The following is a 25,396-nucleotide window of genomic DNA, read 5'->3' on the forward strand; positions in this document are numbered from 1 at the left end:
AGAATTACTGTAGATCATGAGCCAAATGAACCTTTTAATGCCATACAGATACACAGAAGATCATTGTACTGGAATATGTTTGCCAGACCAGTGGGATAATTCTCTAGTAATATTTCTCATTGATGAGACCTTACTCTGTTTGCTGTTTCAAGAAGCACCTCAGGAAGATGTAGATCAATTGAAGTGCACTAAGAAAAGAAACAATTGTTTGTCTAGAGATCTAGAAGGCATTATTTATGAGGAAAGAGAAAGAGCTGCAGCTGTTTCAGTAAAAGGAAGAAGAATGTGAGGGGGATGTAAGAACAGGCTCCCCATATGAAAAAGCTGTTGTAAAGAAAAGGGAATAATCTATTATTCATATCCAAAATGAGTAGAGACCAGATGTAATAGGCTTAAGTTGCAGCAAGAAAGATCCATGTTAAACGTAAGGAAAACTTTTCACTTGTTAAGTGAGACAGTGAAAGAGGCTGCCAAGTAAACCTGCAGGGTCTCCATCACAGGTGTATAAGAGCAGGTAGTTATGTAGGTAGGGATGGCTAATCCTTTCTCAGGGATTGAGGATGAATTAAATGACCTCTGTTGTGGATGCCCCATCCCTGGCCGTGTTCGAGGCCAGGTTGGATGAGGCTTTGGGCAACCTGGTGTAGTGGAGGGTTTCCCTGCCCATGGCAGGGGGGTTGGAACTAGATGATCTTTAAGATCGCTTCCAACCCAAACCATTCTATGATTCTATGATTCTATGGAAGCCATTTCATTTTTATAAAGGCCTTTTATTTCTTTTTTTTTATGAAGATTCTTTGTTTTGTTTGTTTGGTTTTTTTTTCCAAAGCAAGGAGCACATTCATCATGCAAGTTAGCATATCCAGTTTACGGTTTTGTTTTAGGGAGGGAGGTTTCAGCTGAGGTTCTGACAGTATCTCATATCTGTTGTGACAAAAGTTTATGATGATTTGACATCTTCTCTTCCTTTTGTATCGACCATAGGAGATGGAGACCTTGGGGTGTTAATTATGGCAGCTTCACCGCTGAGTTAGACCTTAGAATTGTCTGCTGACTTAGACTCCTAAATTTCATTAGAAATCTATGAGCGGTATCATCTCCATGGGACATTTCATATTTAAAAAAAAAAAAATTTCATTGAATAGAATTCTTTGCTAATTATTAATCAAAAATGTTTGTCTTCCAGGAAATTTTATATGTATCTAGATCCTTATTTAACATTAAAACTACAGTAGACATAGCATGTCTTGGTTCTCTGATGACTTTTTGCAAAAGCAGTTCCATATTGCAGCCTGCAATGTAAGACAGTAAGAGTGTGTCTCCTTTTTAGGTATGCTCAGTGTCAATAGAGAGAATGGAGTCCATTTGTAACTAATTAGAATTAGTACCCTATAAGCCAAAATAGCTCCCAAATAAAGATCAATGGGTGAAAAATTTTAGTAAAATACAAGCTAGCTATTACTTACAAGCTGATGTAAGATTAACCAGATTTGAGACCAAGGTTCCGCAGTTCATGTATTGTTGTACTCTAAATTCCTCTTTTTTTTTTAAAAAAAATCTTGCTGCTCCATTTATTTATTTTTGTGATTCTTTTGTGACTTTCATGTAACAGACAATACCCAGAGAAAATTTTCAAGCTATAAACAAGAAAATTTTAACTCGGTATTCTTAAGGTGCAGCATTGAGTACTAACTTTCTCATGTAATTAAATAGAAACCAAAGGAAAATTACTTTATCTTATTAAAATAAAGTTCGGCACTGTATAACAGCTGGCAATAAATGTCCTTTTTTTATTGTTTAGTGTTTATGTATCATTGAAGACAATGTCCTACAGATTGCAAACAAGATTCCTGATTATTTTTGGGTCTCTCTGCCAGAAAATAAAAAGAAGACAGGGAGAGGGGGGAAGAACTATTATATCTCACATGTAGTCATAAAAAAATCTCACCCAGCAATTTCAAGTAGTAGATACAATTTTGCTTTTCTATTATAGCATAAAGTGTTCTAGCTATACAAAAGCAGCTTTCAGGTGCACTTGTACAATGACAGATAATTACTGCTATTGGATCACAGAGGCCAAGCTGATATCCAAGGATTTTGAGGGTGCTTGAATTTGCAGCTACCAGTGCTGTCTGACTCATGGAAAATAGTTAAAGGGAGATAAATATATACTCAGAGCATTTTGACAAGCAGGTGCTTCTTGTACAATCGTCTCTGTGCTCTCTGTATTTTCTTCAGCCAGTTTGATTGCCACTTGGCTTCCTTTCTCCCAAATCCCCAGCTAATCTCTTCTATATAGGCTCTTTTGCCACCCTTATCACCGTAGTATCCAAGCGGCTGCCAGTAGAGCATTAAACTGTGCAGTAAGATGTCACATGTGTCTCATAGTCTCTTTCAGCTTTCCAGGGGGAAAAAAGAACCTATGTGGACAACAGGGTGTTGTAGTAGGAGATTTTTTTATTATTTTTTTTAATATGTATACTATAATGTTTGAGAATTCTTGGCAGAAAAAACGTGCCTTGCATTTCAGTTGGAACTGGGAATGGTCACGTATGCTGATGAATTGGTGCAGGAGGACTGATGGCCTCTGTCCCCCCTAGAAGCGGCAAAGATAATTAAGGCTGAAATATTGTCCACCAGGATGAAACAGAATGTCTTTCCAGATAAGGGTGACTAGAGCATTCCTTTCTGGCTTTCTGTGAACCAAAGTAAATCCATCAGCATTTCTATGCCAAGAAAGCCAACTGTCCAAAAGTGTTTGCACTGTGCCCTTCCAGAAATCCAGCCTGGTTCTGTGATGTGTGCTGGCCACATCCAGGTATCCAAGAGTGAAAATTTAAGCTCCTAAATACAAAACTTTAAACCATGTTTTTAATTTTTTGCTTCAAAGTGAGTTTTTTAAGGCCACCTAAATACATAGAATTCACATATTTCAGCTGTTTTTTACAATTGCAATACTAAGAAAAATATTTCTTAGAAAATAGAAGCAGAAGACATCACATAACCATTGAATGTGAGGAACTAAGACTGTTGTGAAAACAGTTATCATCCCATTAAAACATTACATGTAACTATGCACTTCAATGTATTTCTCTGTAAGTCAAACTCTGGGTACTTTGGAGCTGCAGAGAGAAGCTAAGCAGTATCCCTACCTCAGGCTGCAGTTCCAGACCTCATCATGACTGCCTGCCACACTTGGAGATTTCCTAACTGTGCAAAACAGCCATCTCAGGGTTTTCTTTGTTCTTCTGGGTCTGTAACTACTTTCAGGAATTATTAGATCTAACTAATGGAAGAGACTGTGGATCTGTCCACCACTACACCTAAGGAGAGCTAGCACTTGTCTAAGCAGTCTAAGGGCTGAAGGAGCAGCTTACTGGGGATTAATACCCTGCATAGTTTCCACAGTGATAGCTACCTGACAACCTGCTACTTGAAAGAAATATCAATATTTTGTTATCTCTGTGGATTAGCACCTGTCATAATTAAGCTTATAGCCTAAGACCTTAGGAGATACTGAAATTGCTTTCATTACACTTATTTTTGTCATCCACGGTGAGTCAAGCTTACACTTTCGGTACGACAACCTTCTCTCATAGCTTTGTGAAACTTAATTTTAAAGTTTTAGGCACAGGGAAATTGGCCTCATGAAAAAAAACACCAAAGTGTGTTTTTTAACGGCTGTCACATCATGTTTAAAGGAAGAGCTACCACTTGTACCATCATCCAAAGGTGATAAAGCTATACCATCACACAGTCACTGATGGGTTTTTATTTAATTTTTTAGATAAGCAATGACACTTCTGAAGTACAGATAAAGCTTTGACAATATTCAGTGGCTTTAACAGACTTCTGAGAAAAGTAATTGCACAATTTCCCTTTGCCATACATCATTCCTTCTAAGCAAATGGGGAAGGAGAGTCCTTTCTAACTATGATTCTCTCAGGGATCTATTTTACTCATGAGGATTTCTAGAAGAAATCTTCTCTTCAGTAAAAAATAGTTATGAATTATTAACATACTCCAATTCACTTTCAACTAGTTTTGCATTCATCTTTAGTATTACTGCTAATGACTAGAAGGATGGAATAGCAAAGTGTGAAATTTACTGGGTTTTCCATGAAAAGCTGCTGTCTCTAGACAAAGCTTAGCTGTATATGAAGTGTTTCTCTGCCATTTAATAGCTCATACAAATATATGTAGTCTTTAATAGAAAAGCCTCTCAAGATATAGAAGCCAACAATGATTTGAGTTTGTCCTTATCTACAAGAGTTGAATAAAGCTGCCACATTTAATTCATAATTCCTAACAAAGATGATTGAACTACAGTTCATGTGCCTTAAACTTGTTCTCTATCTGTTTCAGTTTCTCAGGTTAATATGATCAAGTGTGTTGAAGATCCCACTTTCTTGTAATAGGAATTTCAATGCAACCTGATGAACATAGTATTATGAAGGATTTGGGTCATGCAAACACAGAATGGTAAGATATCTCACAGGGCTGACTTCTCCAAAAGATCAAATACGCTATTTCACTGTCTAAGACTAAAGTAACCACACACACACACACACACACACAAATAGGATTAAAGACACCTGGAGATAAAATTAAATAATTGTTGTTCAAAAACTGAGTGCAACAGCAACAAGGTTGGTTACTCTGTAGAATTCCTAACACCAGGAGAACAGTAAGAATGCTGAAACAAAACTAATTTAGAAGAAAGGTACAGGTGAAAAATTAATGATAATGCTTCGCCAAGTTTGAGAAATAGTAATTCTATACCAAGTAGTATTTTTTTGATGTCCAGAAGTAAGGCATTTGTAATATCTTTTTCTAAAATAACTGTTATTAAAAATGCTTAAAATAAACATGAGCCTAAGTGAAGGCACTCTCGTGTCTGGCAAGCTACAGAATGATATTTTGTACTTTTGTCTAGGTTTTATGTCATTTTGCATTAATTCTTGACCTGTGTCAAAATACGGTATCATATATTTTCTAAATTTTCATGGTCATGTTAGCTTCAATGTGTCTATCAAGCTTTTTGCATTTGCCAAATATTGGAATTTTCCATATTGTAGTTCTCTTGTGTTTTCAGTGAAGGTTTGCACCATAAAATTAGAGGCTGCTTTAAGCCTTACTTTGGAGTTGGATGTTTCATTGTTGTGCACAATCATTCTACCGTGGTCATTCATTGTGAACTGAAAATATCAATGGTCATCATAGATAGTTCTGTTCTTATATGTGAGATACCTTAGGAAGCTTTTTGTTTAAAATAGCAGTATCATTTCTGGGTTCCACTAAGGTAGCTAACACATTTACATGGTGATTTTGACACTTACGGGACACAAATACTATTCCGCAATTCAGTGTAACAAGATAAAATTCAATATACAACAACATTAGCTTAGGAAGAATTGAGGGTTTTTTACAAAAAAAAATCTAAAGGAATCAAACTATTTCCTTATCCATATTTTTAAAAGAAATAATTTTCTTGAAGTAGGAATGTTTTTTGAGAAATTCTTCAGCTTCCCTTTTCACCATGTTAATTAGAATGACTCAGAATGAAATCTGCTGAAATGAACTAATTAAGCATGCTAACACCTTTGCTTCCATATGTCAAATTGAAGGTCGTCTTGCCCTTGCCTTTGCTAGTCAGGAGGTTCTTTATTATACTTTGCAACTATGAAAAGTTGTTCTTATTATTTTTATTTCTTCAAGGCTTAATAGAAGAAATACATAATAAAAAAGAAATAAATTGCCAGTTATCCACATGTATTTAACAAAATGTAAATGGATTTTTTTTTTCAACTAAAATTCTCTTTTTTTGTTAATCAGCAGGTCAATATTTTGTATGGGCCAAGACTACTACTTCTCTTCTTCATTCCTCACTCATCTATTGTTGGTGAGTTTTTAGGCTTTCAAGGACACAAAAGAGACTTGATCTGCTAGGCTTCTATTTCTAATTTACCAATCTGCACCCACCCTCATATTCAGCTAAACATTACCAAAACCCATCTACACTTATACCGACTTAATGTTTTCTCTGGGTTATTCAGTCAAGTGTCAGCCTCTTCCAAATATTTATGAGCTTTAAAAGAAGGGCATGTAAAGTACTCAGGTGACATAGTTTGTTGGATCAAAGTGTGAAATGCTTTCATAATGGAGGCCTTAACCCGGAGGGCTTCACTGACTAGGGCTTCACTCACGGCATCCTCTTTCAAGAACAGTTTAAGTAGAAAAGGTAATACTGAGAAAACATTCATTTCTGAGCATTTAATTTCTCTGTTCATGCTTTTAGCCCAATCTTCTGTTGACTATGAACCTTCACTTCTACCTCCATTTCTTCTCTTGCTGCCTTCTGAACTCTTCCCATCAACCTAGATTGTATAATTTAAGCTACATATCCTTTTCTAAACCTACTCTGTTTCCACCTATTGACATATGGCCCTAAGTTTCAAGAGGTTATCAACTTCAAATACCTCTCTCTTAAACCCATTCTGGATACCCTTAGCTTTTGCACCTTCCCTTCACGTCTCTGGAATTCTTTTCCTTCTACATAGAAGAACACACAAATCATCAGTTCCATCATCTCCTTTGACCTGCCTCTCCTCTGTTGCTCGTGTAAGTGAGTATTGCCATGAAACTGTTCTTCTCTGGGGTTTTCAGCCTTCACTAATATAGGATTCTCTTCTGAAGTTCTTGTTATAAGATGCCAGTAAGATGTGTGCTGTCATCTTTACATAAAACTTTGTACCAAGCTACCCTTATCTAAGGGCATCACATAGCTTGAGGATTTTGGCAGTTTAAGGGTTACACTGTGATTTGCATGGCTTCCAGCTTACAAAAGTTTTCCCGAATTTCCACCTAGCCAGGGCTTTCCTAAATTGGGATGAAATAGAAGGTGTTTTTTTTTTCTCTGAAATGTTATGCCTGACATACAATGAACAACAAGAAGTCTGCATAGAAATTAATGGTAGCAATAGAGCTTCAAGTGGTAGTATTTCTGTCTTTGCTCTAGCTTCCCAGCTTTTTTCCTCTTTAGAAAACGCACTGCATGAGTCTATGATGACTACAGGATTTACCCTACGGGGAAGATACTCTTGCTCTTTTATGGTGTTACAACTTGGACTCTAAAGAAAGGACCTTTTTGTTGTATTCAATATTAAAAAAATACTTTAAAAAATGTATTTCAAAATGTATTACAAAGTTGGCCATAATATCACATCTTTAATATGTCTCATTATTTTCAATTTGTATATTTTGCTAATAATTTAAAATCTGCTCACAAATTTCCCTTTTTTTTTAATTAACTGATTAAGCTTAGTGCAGTGAATTTTTAATATTTCATTCTACCCTTCCAAAAATATACCTCCCAAGATGAATGTTTTCACAGGTTTCCATTTTTCATATTTGCTTTGCCTGATTTTTTTGCCTTTTAATACATAACTTTACTTTGAAGGTACCTGTCACTCAAGGGTATTAAATTCTCAGGTTCTGATTCTAGAATAAATTTCCCAAACAAATACAACATGACTTAACTTTGTACAGTGAGAGTCTCCACTAATCTGCTTAGTCATTTAGAGCATCTGATCTTAGCCAGAACTCTGCAATACCACATTTAAGAAGAAGAAAGAATGATGTGGCTTGTAAATGACAAGTATTACTAGGAATAAAGAAGAGGAATAGATCACTGTGGAGATTAAGGAATGGCCATTCCAAGCCTCAAAGCTATTTTACAGGTGACCTCTAATTCTTTTCCTGACCATAGCATTTATCAGAAGTGTCTCAGATAATACGAAGAAAATGGAAGATGAATTTAAGCACATTTCCTTTGCTGGAAAATAGACAGAATGCACATTACTAGGTACATCTTTCATCTCTAACAAAAGGCTAAGATAGTACTCAGCTTTTCTGTAGATATTTCACTTCAGAAAATTCAATAATGTCTTTAATTTCACTCTTGAGCAGAAGCTTGTATTACAGCTAATTTTCCTATTAGAAAAGTGTTCAAACCAGAAAAGGAATTGTAGCCCAATAAACAATGCTTGCTATTTACAGAGTTCAGGAGATGCATTTTTAAGATAACAACCATAGCAAATTGGATAAGGAACTTGAACAGCATTGAGTCAGTTGCATGGTTTAATATTTAAGTAATACCTGACAGTATTGGCATACAAAAGAGAAGAAAATACCCTACTATCTCTACCCGTGTAATCTGAAGGAATTTGTAATTTTCTCTGGTCCAGTACAAAAAAAATAAGATTATTATCCAATAGCAGCTAGAGAACCTGTGTGGTTCCTATCCACTTTCATGGGATTATCACCACTGACATCCCAAGGTCTTGCTGTCCACAGAAGAAATCCCAAATATGATCCTAGATTTCAGGTTCCTTTTGAATAATAGTGGAATAGTCTGGGAGAAATCCTAGCAGCTTGTGTTTAAATAATGTAAATTAGTCTGGCACGAACAGACAAAAGTGTTTGAAAACCTAAGTAGTGTAATGTTTTCAGAATCTAGTTTAAAATTCTAATGGGCAGAACCAAAATCCTGGCTGCAAAACTCCTAACTCTAAGTATTAGGGATCCAAACTATACTGAGATTGATTACATACAAAATTGAAAATAGCAAGGGAAACTTCACTGACTTTGAAGGACCATTGGCAGTGGCATTCTCTGCGATCCCCAAGAGAAGCCCATGGAAAATATTGTTCAGCACTAGAACACACCTGCCCCACTCCAGAGGTAATACTGATTTAAGTCAGCTGCTGGTTTTGTTAAGCCATTTTAAGAAATGGACTGGGCAACATACTTACCGTAGAAAGTGGATGCTAGCTAAAGTACGGCTTTTAATCACATTTATGTGGGTTCTCACTGGAAAATATTTCAAATTTTTGTCTGGAAAAAATATCCATTAGACTATTTTAGATTAGTATCTTCTACTTTCCACTATTTTCCCTGTTGCCAGAATTCAGAAACAGTTCTCTATGGAAAGACACATGCAAACAATTCAGGTACACAAGACAAATGTGTATCTACCACACAGCGATGACAAAAATCTAAGTGTTTACGTCAAGGCACAGAATGAAGGTAGGCAGCTTTGCCCCTGTGGCTGCAGCTGCTCCTGCTGCTGCCTTCACCAGCACCAGCAGCACCAAATGGCATCAGAGGCGGCAGGAGTTAGCAAAAGAGGATCTGCAAGTCAAAAAGGAGAATCCAAAGGGTATGTGACTGTTTCTGCAGGGAGCTCTCAAACCTGGCCGTATCTCATGGCTACCAGCCAGTGCGGTGTGTGAATAAGATTCTTACAGTACCTTTAGAGAAGAAACAGTCAGAATTATAAAATATTTCAACAGGGAAACCAGTGAGTAATTAAGTACATACTTAGCTTTAAATACACAAACAGCTTTGATTAGATTACTCACTTTAAAAAAACTAATCACATGTGTGTTTGCCATAATACAATGTTTTAAAATAGAAAGACATCATGTATTACTGTTACTTTTGAACATTGGCATGGTATTTATAGGTGCCTTTTAAAACAGAAACTGTCTAAGACTTAACAGGTGTTAATAGTTAAACATATAATTAAACTTAAAGTGATGTATGGAATAATACCATCAAGTAGGAGAAGAAACTTTAAACCAAAGGGTGAATTACACAAGATACACTGGACCAATTTAAGTCTAATTTTACCAGTTCAAAGACAAACTGAGTAACTATGAAATTAGAAAGGGTGAGGAAGATTTGTACTTGTCAATAAGCAGTTCGCTTGCAATTAAGAATTTAAAAGCAAGTTGAAAAAAAAGAACTTTCTAAAGTAGTTACGACACTACCTCTCTAAATCAACTCTTGAACTATGCCATTTAATGTTGCTGTTAATGACATGAAAGAGAACACAAAAAGTCATTAGTGAAGGAGTGGGAAATCATAAGGACAGATTGCTAATACAAAGCAATAGGGATAACTTGATTCTTAGATGCAGTAAACCACTATGTGCTTCAACAGGGGACAGATGGTTTTACATTTAAAGCCATGGTGCAATCATATGACAGGAGACTCCACCCAAGGGAACAATGACTCTAAATAAGATATTATCATAATGGTGATAGCTAACTATAATTCCAATGAGAAACTTGGAGTAATGTTGTCCTTTAAGATGTAACTATTATGATACTGATGTGAACATTACTGAAATATGTTTTGTAATTTGGGTGTCCATATTTCAAGAAGGATCTTGAAAAACTAAATGAGATTTGGCAAAGATCCCAGGCATCATTAAAGAGACTGAAACTATACCTTACACGTAGTGATTCATAGAATCATAGAATGGTTTGGGTCTGAAGGGACCATAAAGATTATTTAGTTCCAACCCCCCTGCCATGGACAGGAACACCTTCCACTATACCAGGTCACTCAAAGCCTCATCCAACCTGGCCTTGAACACTTCCAGGGATGGGGCAGCCACAACTCCTTTGGGAAACCTGTTCCAGTGTTTCACCACCCTCATTGTAAAAAATTTCTTCCTTAGATCTAATTGAAATCTGCCCTCTTTCAGTTTAAAGCCATTGCCCCTTGTCCTATTACTACATGCCCTTGTGAAAAGTCCCTCTCCAGCTTTCTTATAGACCCCCTTCAGGTCTTGGAAAGCTGCTAGAAGGTCTCCCTGGAGCCTTCTCTTTTCCAGGCTGAACAACCCCAACTCTCTCAGCTTGTCTTCATGGGAGAGGTGATCCAGCCCTTGGATCATCTTTGTGGCCAACAACTCCCAAGTCCTTCTCCTCAGGACTGCTGTCAAGGATCTCAAACAATTTAGCTTATCAAACAGAAGATTAAGAAGTAATATTATCAATCTGTAAGTGCTGCAAATCAGATAAAGGATAATACTGTCTAGAAAACAGAATAATAATCCCAAATATCTGGAATGAACATAATGAATTAGAAATTTGTGCCATAACACTGATTGAGCTGATGTGCCAATATAATGGGATAGGTGTTATTTGCTGGGACTTGTAACTGAGGCCTGTGATAGACACTGTACAAACAGCAGTTCTAAAATCAACATGAGGAGTTTTTCTGGAAAGTGTGCTTAACTTCAGCTCCTAGTGTTAATTAATGAACACATACGATGGAACTTCTGTGAATCGAGAATTTGGAGATAACTGCATTCTCTCAGCTGGCCTTAAAATCAGTGAAAACTGTCATCTTCATTGCTAGTGAGTTGAATCACTCAAAATAATAAAATAGAGGGAGAGCTAGAAAAAAAAGGTGATATGTGAATTGAAAAAATGCATCTTTAAAAGAAAATTCAATTTCCTTTCTGATAAATATAGCGCACTAGTTGAATTCTGATTCTTCAGAGGAATGATTCATTGGTGTACTTCAATGTCTGGGAGGGGTTTTGATAAAAATTTTACCAAGAAGTGTTTCATGTCTTTCTACTCAGATAGAAAACCAGATAGAACTTTTGTATAGAAATTCTTCGTTTTAATGAAAATTGATTACTGAGAGTTACATGAAATTACTAAATCAGTCTATATGTTTGAAATAAAATTTCTCTGCCCTATTTATAAATCACTAAAGAGAAAAAAATCAGTTAGACTATCTTTCACTGTTGTTTTGTGAAAGCCTATCGTTTTAGATTAATTTTATTTGCAACCAAGCTGCCTCCTTTAAACTAGCGTATTTTAGAATGGAGTATTCTTAGTATAGATATAAATCATTATGCTAAAAACTATTTTAGACATATGGACTTTAACTCTTGATTTCTTCTGTTCTAATTCCATCATTCTTTCTCTATTAAATTCCTTCTCCATTTATAAAATGGTAAGTGAAGTAAAGCAAATGGGTTGACCTTTAAAATGGAAATTCTCTAGTGATTAGTTTCATGCTTGTGTGTTACTGTGTTGTTTTATTTTGTTTCAGCTAACTGCAAACAACTAAAAATACTTGTTAAAAACAACCCTTTTGTATGCATATTAGAATAAAAAGTCCTAAGTCAAACAGTTTTCTCCTCTGACTGATTTTGGAAAGCAAAAACTAAAGCACCAGTTCTGTGTCCATATAGTCAAAATTATCTCTATGGAAATTCCTAGGTATTGATGTATGTAGTGGTACAGAACACAGGTTTAAAATCCACAACTTGTCTCCATGATACATGAGAGACCATAAGTGCTTACAGAAGCAGTTCTGTGTTTAAAATGGCTGGAAATTTAAAATTAGGCAATAGGTATTATTGAGCTCAGAAGCAATCTGGGGCTTCATCTTCAATGTCTGCAATGGACTTATTCCTAGCAAAGAACTGACAGAGAATACAAACTTTCAGAAAGGAACTGAGATGAGATTTTTAAAACTGCATGTGTAACTTAATCGTGTGGAAATTTCTTGTCCACAGAGATTATCTGAGGACTTCAAACGCTAATTCTTCAGTCTTCCACCTTTTTCAGAAAGTTATAACAAGATATTTTCTAATTTCATCCCTCTCAGAAGAGCAGAGGAATACTCTGACTGGCCTAATTGGTTTATATTGTAAAGGTCAGGGCCTGCAAAATCCCATGGAACTGAAGTACAATTAATATTACAGTTCTAATACATAGAAACACACTGAAGAATTTCAAGTACTGTTTATGAATTAATACTTATGAATTAATAATTTCATTTAAAAATCTATTTGTAGCTAGAACTTTGCCAAAAAATGTGAAAAACAAACAGAAATTATGTATTTTGCTACCAGTCTATGGAAGGACAAGTCTTAACTTCTACTGAAGCAAAAAGGAACTGACAAACTGAACTTATGTGAGAGCATTACAGGCTAAGTCATCCATAACAAATCTCATATGAAGTAGGTAGTATAATACAGCAACAAAAAAATGTGTTATCACCCGGCAAAACAAATAAAATAGAAAAAGAAATAGACAGCTCTCAGCAAATAATGTGAAGTTAATACCTGCGAGATCAATGTTGAATAAGGACTGATTTCTTCATTTTTCTTTTCTTTCCAAAATGCTGTTGGTCATAACAATACTCATTATATAGGATATCATCTAACATACCTTTCCCCCATCAGTCTTATAATTTCTAGTCAAAGACAGCTTTAATCCTGTATCTGAATATTGGGCTCTAGAAACTCAGTAGAAAGCTATATGTATTCATTAGTGACATAACCAGTGTAAGGTTATCTCTAAAGCTTGCATGGCACTTAAGTGCTTAACTTGGATTTGTCCCAAGTATTTTGATTCACTTAACTCCTATATAAAGACCTAGAAAGCAGACTTAGCATACAAATGTTCACAGCAGAAGATGAAGGCAATTTCTTTTGCCACTGCCACCTAAGGACTTCAGAGCTGACATATCACAGCTATCTCATCTACGAGCTTACGGGCATGTTTCCTTTTCCATAAATGTCCACATTTTTATGGCCTCCAGTCTCTTCTTTTGCATGGATACAGAAGAGGTCAGAGGGTTTTTCTACCCATGGCAAATAAACTTTTCAGAGATTTCTCTGCCCATGCTCTCTCTCAGAACTCAGAGGTGGTGTTTTCTCCAGGAATAAGGCTAACTTAGTATGAAACTATCCCTATTACATTTACATTATGAAATGATGCCGTATCAGGATACTGATTCAAATTTGGACAAACTGAAGAAAAAAAATTATTCTTGTTGTTTTTATTGTTACTATTATTAATAATATTATTATTGCACAGACCTCTAACCCAGTAAACTTTGTTGGTTGATTGGGTTTTTTTGCATTCATATTACAGAGTTTTGGATGTTAATGGATATTGAATTCACAAAATGGGGAAAGTTCTCTCCTTTGATCTTTCTTACCACCCAGAAAAAATAAGGAATAAAAATTCAGGAACTTTCAACCCAGGTGAGATACAGGTGATACTGTAGGAAAAGGAAAGGACATACATTTTAAGGAATTAGATGTAGTTGGATACTCTACATTTCTATTAAAAGTATAGCTATTTCAAATGCTAACATTGTGTCAAAATGTATTTTAAACAACATCTATGTGCCAGGAAACTCCAACTTTTTATTCCTTGACATGAAGTGTATCTCCTGCCCTCTTTTTCAGACGAGAGCTCTTCAGTGTTCTCTAAGTAGGTAAAGACCACCTGAAAAACTTATTTTGGTTCACTAAGCAAGCCCATCCAGGTCCCAGGTAGGCTGATGAATTCATGGTACTCACAGTCAGATGACGTTATAAAAATTATTTTCTTCTTAGAATCATAAAATCATAGAATGGTTAGGGTTGGAAGGGACCTCAACGATCATCTAGTTCCAACCCCCCTGCCATGGGCAGGGAAACCCTCCACTACACCAGGCTGGCCAAAGCCTCATCCAACTTGGACTTGAACGCTTAAATTCTTAGAATACTTTACCCTGAACATCTTTTTTGTCCATAACTAGCATCCCATCTAGACTCATATTTCATGCTATAGTTAATACTATCCACATCGACATTACTTAAGTTCATAGTCGGTACACTAGGGAAACCTGCACTTACAAAACTACCTGCTGGCAGCAAAATAGCCATCATTAGTTCAACTCCTCTTGTAGGCAGAAAGGTCGTACACAGAATACCACAAGGTTGTGTATGTCAGAGAAATAAGGTGAAGGAATTGTACACCCTGAAAACCAAGAATAGCATGAAAAGAGGTCTTACTTTTTTTTTTTTTTTGGATGCAGATAATATTCTTAATTATGAGCAGATAAAATGAGTGAATGTGCATGTATGTTGGCATTTAAATAACTTCAGTGTACCAGAAAATTCCACCCCTCCATCCCTCCATTTCTTGCCATAAAGCATGTCAGCTCCCAGCACTTTCCACAGGCTAGTACTACTGCAGGGATTGGTAGACAGGGGTATATCAAATTAAGCATCTGAATAACTAATAAAATCTTTTTTTTTTTAGAGCCGAGAACCTTTTTTTACTCCTATATTATGGCATGCCTATATTCCTTTTATGTTAGACATTATTTCTAAGTAGTTCTTCCATTATTTCTATATGTTAGATAACAATTTCTCTTCTAACTACATTCTTTCAAATCTATTTCTATTGTTCAAATCCCCAAATAGTCTATGAAAAGCTAAACATAAATTCAAATATTCTGCTAGCAGCTTGAGATATATTCATTTTGATCTAGTACATTTTCAAGCTAATAAATGTTCAGTATGATAGTTCCCATTTATTGCATATTTATTTTCTGGTTTAGTTTTTAGTACCGTGTAAATTTTAATATATTTATTGACTATTAGCAACACTCCTAGGCAATGAATACTTTGGAAGACATCATCGCATTATCTGAACTAATAAATAATTATTCTGTGTGCGAAAGCACTTCTAAAATGTGTGCATATATAGATGTACTAACAGAAAAAATCGAGGTGTGCTGGACAGTTATATTACCTAGGATCAGTTCTGTAGCTTCCCTGTGCTCTTTCATTGCTAGCTACCTTTATTTCTGTTTTCAATATGCTTTTTGTAAATAGCGTGCAGTTAAACTTTTATTTTCTTTCATTGCATGGTTCATTTTTCCCATCCAGTCACTGCTGAATATTCTAATGGTAAAACTGAGAATGGTAACTTCGGATTTGATTGTAGTGGAAATGCAGTGCACAAAGGCAATTATACATTTTGGTTTTTCCCTGCAGAGCAGCAAGCTTCTAATTTACTCAGCTGTTTGGTTGTGAATTGTTTGGAGTTTTTTTTCAAATTTAGCAAGAATGCTTATGATGTTTTAAAATGGTATCTTTGTATTTAAATGATAAAGTTAGAAGAATCTTCCCTATGAGACACCATTAGCTGAAACATTTCTTCAAAGTCATAAAACTTACTTCCTGTGCTTGATTTAAAAAAAAAAAAAAGGAAGAAAAAAGAAATTAGATACCTTTTTGTACCTATTTACAGAATCAGAGAACACGATTAGCCTCTGAAAGATTTGAACTGTTGATTCTAACCTATTGGTTTTCTGTACCTGGTGAATATGCATCGCCCACCTGTCTTGAATGGAGAGATCCCAAAAAAACTACATAAGTGAGCTTTGACGACTCTTCTAAATTATCCCTGATTGCCCTTGCTTCTATTTGCATGGATCTACTACATTTGCTTTCAAAAACAGTGTACTAGGGTATATATTACTGGCTGAATGGCAAAACTGTTCCAGGGAAAACTCTTCTTTGATGTTAGCAGTGCGTATTTCTCAAAATACAAGCCAATCATAAGGCAACATCTTTGCTACATAAGCATAAAGACACTTTTACCATATGTTCTTTCTCTATGTTTATTGAATACCACTTAAACGAATTATTGAGTAATTCTTGCCTGTTTATTTCCACACATTGCAAAGACTATTATAATGATTTAGCACTGTTTGTTCAGTAGAACAAGGAATTGCAGAAATATCACACAGGATGATTTGTTAATTTTATAATAGGACTCCTACTTTTAATCTCTCTGCCTCTGTTAATTATAAAAAAAAAATGTGCAAGGTCACTGGTGTTAGGAATCATGTCTTTCACAGGAATGAAAAAACAAATCTGTCTGATGAACTGTATTCGGGACATTGTTTCTCTTTCATAGAATCATAGAATCATGGAATGGTTTGGGTTGGAAGGCACCTCAAAGATCACCTAGTTTCCACCCCCCTGCCATGTTAGAGACACCTTCCACTAGATCAAGTTGCTCAAAGCCCCATCCAACCTGGCCTTGAACACTTCCAGGGATGGAGCAGCCACAACTGCTCTGGGCAACCTGTTACAGCACCTCACCACCCTCAGAGTAAAGAATTTCTTCCTTATATATAATTGAAATCTACCTCTCTTCAGTTTAAAGCCATTACCCCTATCCTAGAACTACATGCTCTTGCAAAAAGTCCCTCTCCAGCTTTCTTGTAGGCCCCCTTTAGGTACTGGAAGGCTGCAATAAGGTCTCCCCAGAGCCTTCTCTTCTCCAGGCTGAACAATCTCAACTCTCTCAGTCTCTCTTCATAGCAGAGGTGCTCCAGCCCTCGGATCATCTTCGTGGCCCTCCTCTGGACTTGCTCCAGCAGCTCCATGTCCTTCTTGTGTTGGGGACTCCAGAGCTGAATGCAGTATTCCAGGTGGGGTCTCACGAGAGCTGAGTAGAGGGGCAGAATCACCTCCCTCGACCTGCTGGCCGCACGTCTTTGGATGCAGCCCAGGATGCGGTTGACTTTCTGGGCTGCAAGTGCACATTGCCGGCTCATGTTGAGCTTCTCATCAACCGACACCCTCAAGCCCTTCTCCTCAGAACTGCTCTTGATCCATTCTCCACCCAGCCTATATTTGTGCTTGAGATTGCCCTGATCCATGTGCAGGATCTTGCACTTGGCCTTGTTGAACTTCATGAGGTTCTCACAGGTCCACCTCTCCAGCCTGTCAAGGTCCCTCTGGATGGCATCCCTTCCCTCCAGCGTGTCCACAACACCACACAGCTTGGTGTTATCTGCAAACTTGCTGAGGGTGCACTCGATCCCACTGTCCATGTCACCCCAAAGATGTTAAAGAGAACTGGCCCCAATACTGACCCCTGAGGAATGCCACTCGTCACTGGTCTCCACTTAGACATCAAGCCGTTGACCACAACTCTTTGAGTGCGACCATCCAGCCAATTCCTTATCTACTGACTGGTCTGTCCATTAAATCCATGTTTCTCCAATTTAGAGACAAGGATGTCATGCAAGACAATGTCAAATGCTTTGCACAAGTTCAGCTAGACAATGTCAGTCACTCTTTCCTTATTCATCAACGCTGTAACCCCATTGTAAAAGGCCACCAAATTTTTCAGGCACGATTTGCCCTTAGTGAAGCCATGTTGGCTGTCACAAATCACCTTCTTTTTTTCCATGTGTCTTAGGATAGTTTCCAGGAGCATCTGCTCCATGATCTTGTTGGGCACAGAGGTGAGACTGCTTGGCCTGTAGTTCCCCGGGTCTTCCGTTTTTCCCTTTTTAAAAATGGGGGCTATGTTTCCCCCTTTCCAGTCAGTCTTTCTCTCTGTATCTCCCTTTCTTAATTTCTGTTGTACCTTCTTTTTTTTTTTATGAATAAAATATTTTTAACATACACAAATTGAAGCATTGTTATCTGCGTCCTGATCATGCATAGCTATTCTCCGTCTTTGCTGCTCCAGCACATGCAGTGGAATGAACGATCCAAGGTTTGACAGACATTGAGGTCTGGGTGAGGGCTAGCAGGTAGAACTAAAAATGAAAAAGATTAGATCAGAGCCTGAAGTTGAAGAAGGCCACTGGAAGAGCTGGTATGAGTTATAACATTACCTTTTTTGAGGACACAAATTCTTTCTTTATAAAAGAACTAAATAGGTCAGGAGTTTTAAATTTAGTATCAAAGTGTTCTGTATCAGAGGAAGGTACAGACTTTGGTGCAGGACTTCATGTGTCTGCATAGAATTTTAGAGCATTACATTGCTTTAGTACTGTAGGATTTTGTACTTTAAGGATTTAGAAAGCCATCTACAGTCTAAGTGAATGGAGTATGAGATATTTTGCAAGATTTTAAAGTATAAACTATAAATTTTTCCTCTTTCAGTATTGGTGTCGTGGGTTAGGCCGCTCTGGCAACTAAACCCTATACAGTCCCTCTCTCACCCTCCCCCACCCCCAGGGATGAGGGAGAGAATCAAAGAGGAAAAAGAAAAGAGACCCGTGGGTTGAGATAAGAACAATTTACTACTACCGCTACCAATATGTATATGTACGGACATGCACAAGGATAAACATACACAAACGAGTGATGTACGGTGTAATTGCTCACCACCCCTTGATCAAGGCCCGTCTCGTTACGAAGCTGCAATCCCGAAACAGATAAAATCCGATACCACAATCCCGGATGAAAGGGAGGCCCCAAGACAGAGAGCAAGTGAGAGAGAGAACACCCTCTGAGAGCCCGAAAGTGAGAGTCCCGGAAGGGCAAAAGCCCTTCTTTCCGGCTGACCCTCACTTTTGTACTAGGTGTGACACTGCATGATATGGAATACTAATTGGCCAGTTTGGCCCTCAATCTTAAGTTCAGGTACAAATTGTAAGGAGAGTCGTGGACCCCTTGTCCCGGCTATGCTCCCCCCTTATCCTGTTGTGCTCCTGCACACTGGCAAGAACCCAACAAGCTGAAAAGTCCTTGAGACCTCAGCGCCAACTATAAACATCTGCGCTATCAGCATTCTTCTCAGAGCGAGCCTCTGAGTAAAACCAAAACGCGGAGCTCTTCTAGCTGCTAAAAAGAAGAGCTAACTCTGTCCCAGCTAAAACCAGGACAATTGGCTTACTGCTAGAAAGGCCAGTTTAAGGCTTTCCTTGGCGCTGGTGGTGTTCTTACGGGTATGGAAGAACAGACCTTGCAGTCTTGACACAGCAGTGGATCAGTTATTGCAGTAAAAAGAACAGAAATTCTTCCTCTCTGGCCAATTCAGCACCTTCCAACAGCTCCCTGGAGCAAACAGCCTCATGTCAGGTCAAATTGACACCTTGATGCCATGGAGGTGGCATCTCCAGTCACAGGCTGAGCTCCTCTGGAATTAGATGTTTGGCACTGCAGCAGGATCCAGCCCTGGCCATAGACACGAGTTTGTGGAGGCTCAAAAGTACATATTAAGCTTTACAGATAAGTTGCTGAGGTGATGAGAGGTATTAAATTTAATGTTGAGTTAGCTAAGCATCAAGACACTCTAGTTATGAGCTGGGAGCCTGGAGTATTAGCCATTGTCTAAAGATGTGGTGAAAAGACTCTCCTATTTTATTTTGTAAATGTTGTGGGTTAGGCTACTCCGGCAAACAAACCCCTCCCCCCCCCAAGTCGTTGACTCACCCTCCCCCAGCCCCAGGAATGAGGGAGAGAATTAAAGGATAAATGGGATACCCGTGAGTTGAGATAAGAACAATTTAATACAGATGATTTAATACACAGTGCAGATGCTCACCACTCCCTTGTATGCGAAGCCCGTCTCGTCCCGAAGGTGCAATCCCGGATGAACGCAAGGCCCCGAATAGAGAGGGGCAGAGAGAGAGAGAGAGTACTCCGAGAGTGGGAGTACTGGGGGAGAGAGAAAAAAAAAAAAAAGCAATAGAGCAGAAGCGCAGCAAGCGCAAAAGAGCCAAAGCGCAAAAGCCCTTCTGTCCGGCTGACCCTCACTTTTATACTGGGCATGACGCTGCATGATATGGAATACTAATTGGCCAGTTTGGCCCTCAATCTTAAGTTCCACCACAAATCACAAGGGGAATTGTGTCCCCCTTGTTCCGGGTATGCTCCCCCCTTATCCCGCCGTGCTTCTGCGCTCCGGCACACTGAAAAGTCCTTGGAGTCTCACATCCAACCACAAACATCAACTTGCTATCAACATTCTTCTCAGAGCGAGCCTCTGAGTAAAACCAAAACACAGAGCTCTTCTAGCTGCTAAAAAGAAGAGCTAACACTGTCTCAGCTAAAACCAGGACAGTAAAATATGTGAACGTATCTGAAATGACTTAAGAAATATGTATTTATTAGCTTTCTACTTTCATTTCACTTCACCTATTTGTTCATCACATGAAAGTCAATAATGTTCACAGAAATTGTTTTAACAGTGTTAAAAGTTTAAAGATTAGCACTTAAAAGGGTATTTATTCCCTTCTTTTTGACACCTCTTGATACAAGGATGTGCATTCTTGTCTAAGAGAAAATAGAGCTAACAAAACACCAGTGAAGCCAGCTAGGGAATGGCAAGTTGATGAACTGCGTCTTGAAGAGTGGTACAAGGATCTTTTCAGAGGACAAGACTCAAATTGTACTGCAAGCACTAAATTGAGAGCATACACTTCAGGACAGAGGCCAAAAGCGTAATTCGATAAATGTTTATGTGCGTGTTCCACATTATCCTTACGAGTAACCTTGCTGGCTGTCACTGCACTGAGAACCTACATCTGGAATGTGCTGAGCACTGAGTGCTCAGAGCTTCAAACTCTCAGAGAAATCATGGGGCCTTACAGGTTATGTTCCACTTGTATGTGCTTCTGTGTATAAAGAGAACATTCCTTTATCACACAGAAAAATGCTTTTATCATTTTACTACAGCATGAAGAAAGCATCCCAGCTTAGGGCAATAAGGTTACTTTTGAAATCTTAAACAACTCTTCTCCCTGTCCTACTACCTCCTTATCTAACAGTCCTGCTCTTGAGCATGCCACTCTGTACAGTTTTCACCTACACCATCACACATATTACATATTAGTAAAACATTTGAAGATGTAGAGAGTTCCCTCCCAAAATATGTGAGCCCCTGTGGGAAAACTTTTCCAGAAAAGGATAAATTTGGTTATATATACCACTTTCTGTTCACTTTGCACTTGATTAATGTTATGCCTGTGAGAACATATGCAAGCATTAATTCTGATTAACTTTTATTGCACTGCTAGCATGTCCTTAACTTTTAAAACTAATTGGCCTTGTTCTTGTGTTTAGATCTGTTTTATAAAGCGTAGTTGCAACCTTTTCAGACACATGGATGTCGTAAAATTTTCAGAGCAGTCAGCTGGTTGAACTTTTTCCCAGTCACTTACCCAGATCAAACTCTCTCTCATTCAATATAGAGAAAATTCTGAGATGCTAAAGTTTTTGACACCTTTCCATACAATGCATTTCGTAAATGCATTTTCTAAGTGAATTCTGGATGTTTTCACCTATATTTAGAAGCTGGAATGGATGCCCTGAACCCAGTTAACAAATTCTTGACGATAATATCAATAACATGTCTGATATGAAAAGGTTTTTCTATTAGCTGAATGAATAAGTTGGCCTTAAGCCTGCAGCCTTTCCACTTTGGTACGCAGCTAGTTGCAGATCTGGGCTTCTGTTACCTTGGTGAGCTTCAACCTCATTCTTTCCCTGCACTCTGCTACTTGTCTGTGTGCATCTTCTGTCTCTGGTCTTGTTCTCACATTATTAGCTCTCTGAAAGACACTCTGTTCTGTATTTGCAAAGCACTTGGCACAGCAGAACTGATCTTCCTGAGTGTGGTTCTTAGGCATTAAACTAATATAAATATCAAACAATCTCTTTTTTTGAAAGCCAACTACTGTATTGGGGTGCACTCTTTATGTGCAGAGAGCTGTTTTGATTACATGGGATGCAGAAGGATAAAATTTGCAATATATAGTCCATATTATGTTTACAGAAATGTTAGAAAATAAGCAGGCACAGCGTCACAAGCAATTGAGAATATATTTCTCAGGATTCATGCTATCTTTAAGTGGCACTTGTTATCTTATCTTATGGTGTGTAATTCCAGGAAGATGAGAATGTATGTCTTTCCACTGTCTGCTGACAGCAGGAGATAATTCATCATCCAGTAAAGCTCTTTCCATCCTAGGTCTTGGCCTAAATCCAGATTGTCCTAGGTCCAGAATACACTGGCTTTAGCTAGATCAGCTTGTAATTGGCCTTTGGCTAACTCCTCTATGAGCCCAGTCTGATACTGGGTTGTAACTATTCAAAGGTGGTTTATTTGATGCTGGATAGATTAGTTTGCTTTCATGGAAAAGGAGAAGAATCATTAATTTTCTGAGCACATTTCAGGCTAGGTTGATTTCTTTAAAAAGTAAATCAAATTGTTAAGACCTTGTATAGGAAAAAAAAAAAAAAACAAACGGTGATAAAGAGAGCATATTACCAACTCTTTTGACTTTAAACTATATGAATTTCATCCCTGGATGAAACTTTTGTCTACTTCAAATAGGCACCATTTGCTTCTGTCAGTGAAGGTGAGAATATGGTTGCCGGTCTTGGATTCAAAGTCACTCTGGGGATTTAGAACAGCTCATCTATGGTGAACAGTTTAAAGATGGCCTGTTGTTGGTTTCTATAATCTGCTGCTTTCCATTAAAGAATACTGCATGATAATCAGACTGTAGGGAGAAAACAATGTACTAAATTGTCAGGAAGGAGTAACACCACGCCCCTCTGTCACAGGGATACTGATAATAGCATTTAGCAATCTCTAGAATTTACTCCTTACTTTATTTTAAGGCTGCAAATTTATCCATTTAAATATGCATGAAAATCAATACTAAAAAAATCTTTATGTTTGAATGGGCCTATTTAGCTACTTTGGCAGAACAAAAGTATTATCTTAAGTGCTTTCTCCACAAGAGTATTTAAAGATGGAAGAAATGGGACTTTCACAGCTTCCCTCAGGGAGTCTGTTCCAGAGACTAGTAGATACTCAGAACAGATGAAGTACAGGTCAGATTGGTAGCTTTAAGGAAACTGTAAGGCATTTTATCTCACCTCTTTCCATTTAAAACCTCCTCCCTTCCTTTCCCAGGCCTATTTTCCATGGCATTTATGGTAGAAAATGAAATATGATACAATTAAAACAATGGCACTTTTTTACATAAGAATTCCTTCTTCAAAACTGTTCTGGTTTCAGCTGGGACAGAGTTAGCTCTTCTTTTTAGCAGCTAGAAGAGCTCCGTGTTTGGGTTTTACTCAGAGGCTCACTCTGAGAAGCATGCTGATAGTGCACTGGTGTTTGTAGTTGGCACTGGGGTCTCAAGGACTTTCCAGCTGCTGTGTTCTTGCCAGTGTGCAGGAGCACAACAGGATAAGGGGGGAGCACAGCTGGGACCGGGAGTCCATGACTCTCCTTATGATTTGTACTTAGATTTAGGATTGAGGGCCAAACTGGCCAATTAGTATTCCATATCATGCAGCGTCACACCCAGTACAAAAGTGAGGGTCAGCCGGAAAGAAGGGCTTTTGCCCTTCTGGGGCTCTCACTTTCGGACTCTCAGAGTGCTTATATCTCTGTCTCACTCTCTATTTTCAGGCCTCTCGCTCCTCCGGGATTGCGGTATGGGGACTTGTCTGTTTCGGGATCGTTAATTCGGGACGAGACGGGCCTCAGTCAAGGGGTGGTGAGAAATTACACCGTACATCACTCATTTGTATATATTTATCCTTGTACATATCTGTACATATATATATATAGGTAGCAGTAGTACTAGTTGTTCTTATCTCAACCCACGGTGTCATGATTTTATAATAAAAGGAACTGAGGGTCGAGACAAGAACCGAGAGGGAGCACCCACCAACCATGATCCCAGGCAAAACATGACTCAGGCTTTTTTCTTAAAACAAAACAATTTATTAACAGTTGCTTAAACAAAGACAAAAGGAAACAAAATCAGTTACTTGAGAGGATAAAGAGTAAACAAGGCCAGATCTTAAAAACAACACCTCCCCACCCCTTTTCTTTTTTTTCTTGTTCCTGGCTCTACCTCGCCCCCAGGGGCGCAGGGGACAGGGAATGGGGGAGTGCAGGTCAGTTCATCCATGTTGTTACTGCCGCTCCTTTCTTAAAGGAGAAGGAGTCCTTACACCATTTTTCCCTTGCTCCAGTGGATCCCCTACTCACAAGAAAAATCCACAAATTTCTCTCAGGCTGAGTCCTACCCGCAGGATGCAATCCTTCCCCATCAGTTTACTCCAATGCGGGCTTCACCGCAGTCTCGGATTCTTAGGGAGCTGTTTCCACTCGCTTTGGCGTGGGTCGTCCCACGGACTCTAGATGCCTCACAACCTCGTCGTGCATCCCATGCCCCATTATTAACAGTACCTGGTCGCGCATCCCCTGCTCCACGACCTCTCCTAGGCTCAGGCATCTCCTTCCCCGACGTGGTCTTCTCCACAGGCTTCGAGTGGGTCTTCTGCTCCACCGAGTCTATCTTGGCTGCAGGGGGGCCACCTGCCAGCTCACCACCGATTGCAAGGGAAACCTCAGCTCCAGCACACCTCCTCCCACTCCATCTTGACTGACCTGGTGTTGGTGTGGCCGTTTCTTTTAGATCTTAGTTCTCTCTAGGTGAACTCGGCCCGGCGAGCACCCCAGGAGCGGGGCGCTTCCCGAGTTCCCCATGCGGCTCCACCCGGGCAGCCGCCTGGCCCGGGGCCAGCGAGCGAGGGCAGCGCCCTCCTCCCCTCGCTCCTGGGCAAAAGACAAAAAGCCCCTCCCGTCCCTTTGTCTCAACTTAAATAGGGCAATTCGCAGAGGCGCCGATTTGTCTCAACCCCCCGAGGGGGATGAGACTCCGATCTGGTGGCACAGGGAGCAAATCCCCTCTCCTGCCACCAGAACAGCCGCCCCCATCAAACTATCACACACGGGTCTCTTTTCTTTTTCTTCTCTAATTCCCTTCCTCATCCCCGGGGCGTGGGGGAGGGTGAGTGAGCGGCGGTGAGGAGTTTAGCTGCCAGAGCGGCCTAAACCACGACAAAAACTATAACTATTGTTCTTTTGAAAGACAAAAGCATATATTATCACTTTTTATTCTTGTGAACCCTACAGAAGCAATGTATCAGTGACAGATAGAACTG

This window comes from Tauraco erythrolophus, chromosome 3, assembly GCF_009769465.1.
Source record: "Tauraco erythrolophus isolate bTauEry1 chromosome 3, bTauEry1.pri, whole genome shotgun sequence".
Taxonomy (NCBI): Eukaryota; Metazoa; Chordata; class Aves; order Musophagiformes; family Musophagidae; genus Tauraco; species Tauraco erythrolophus.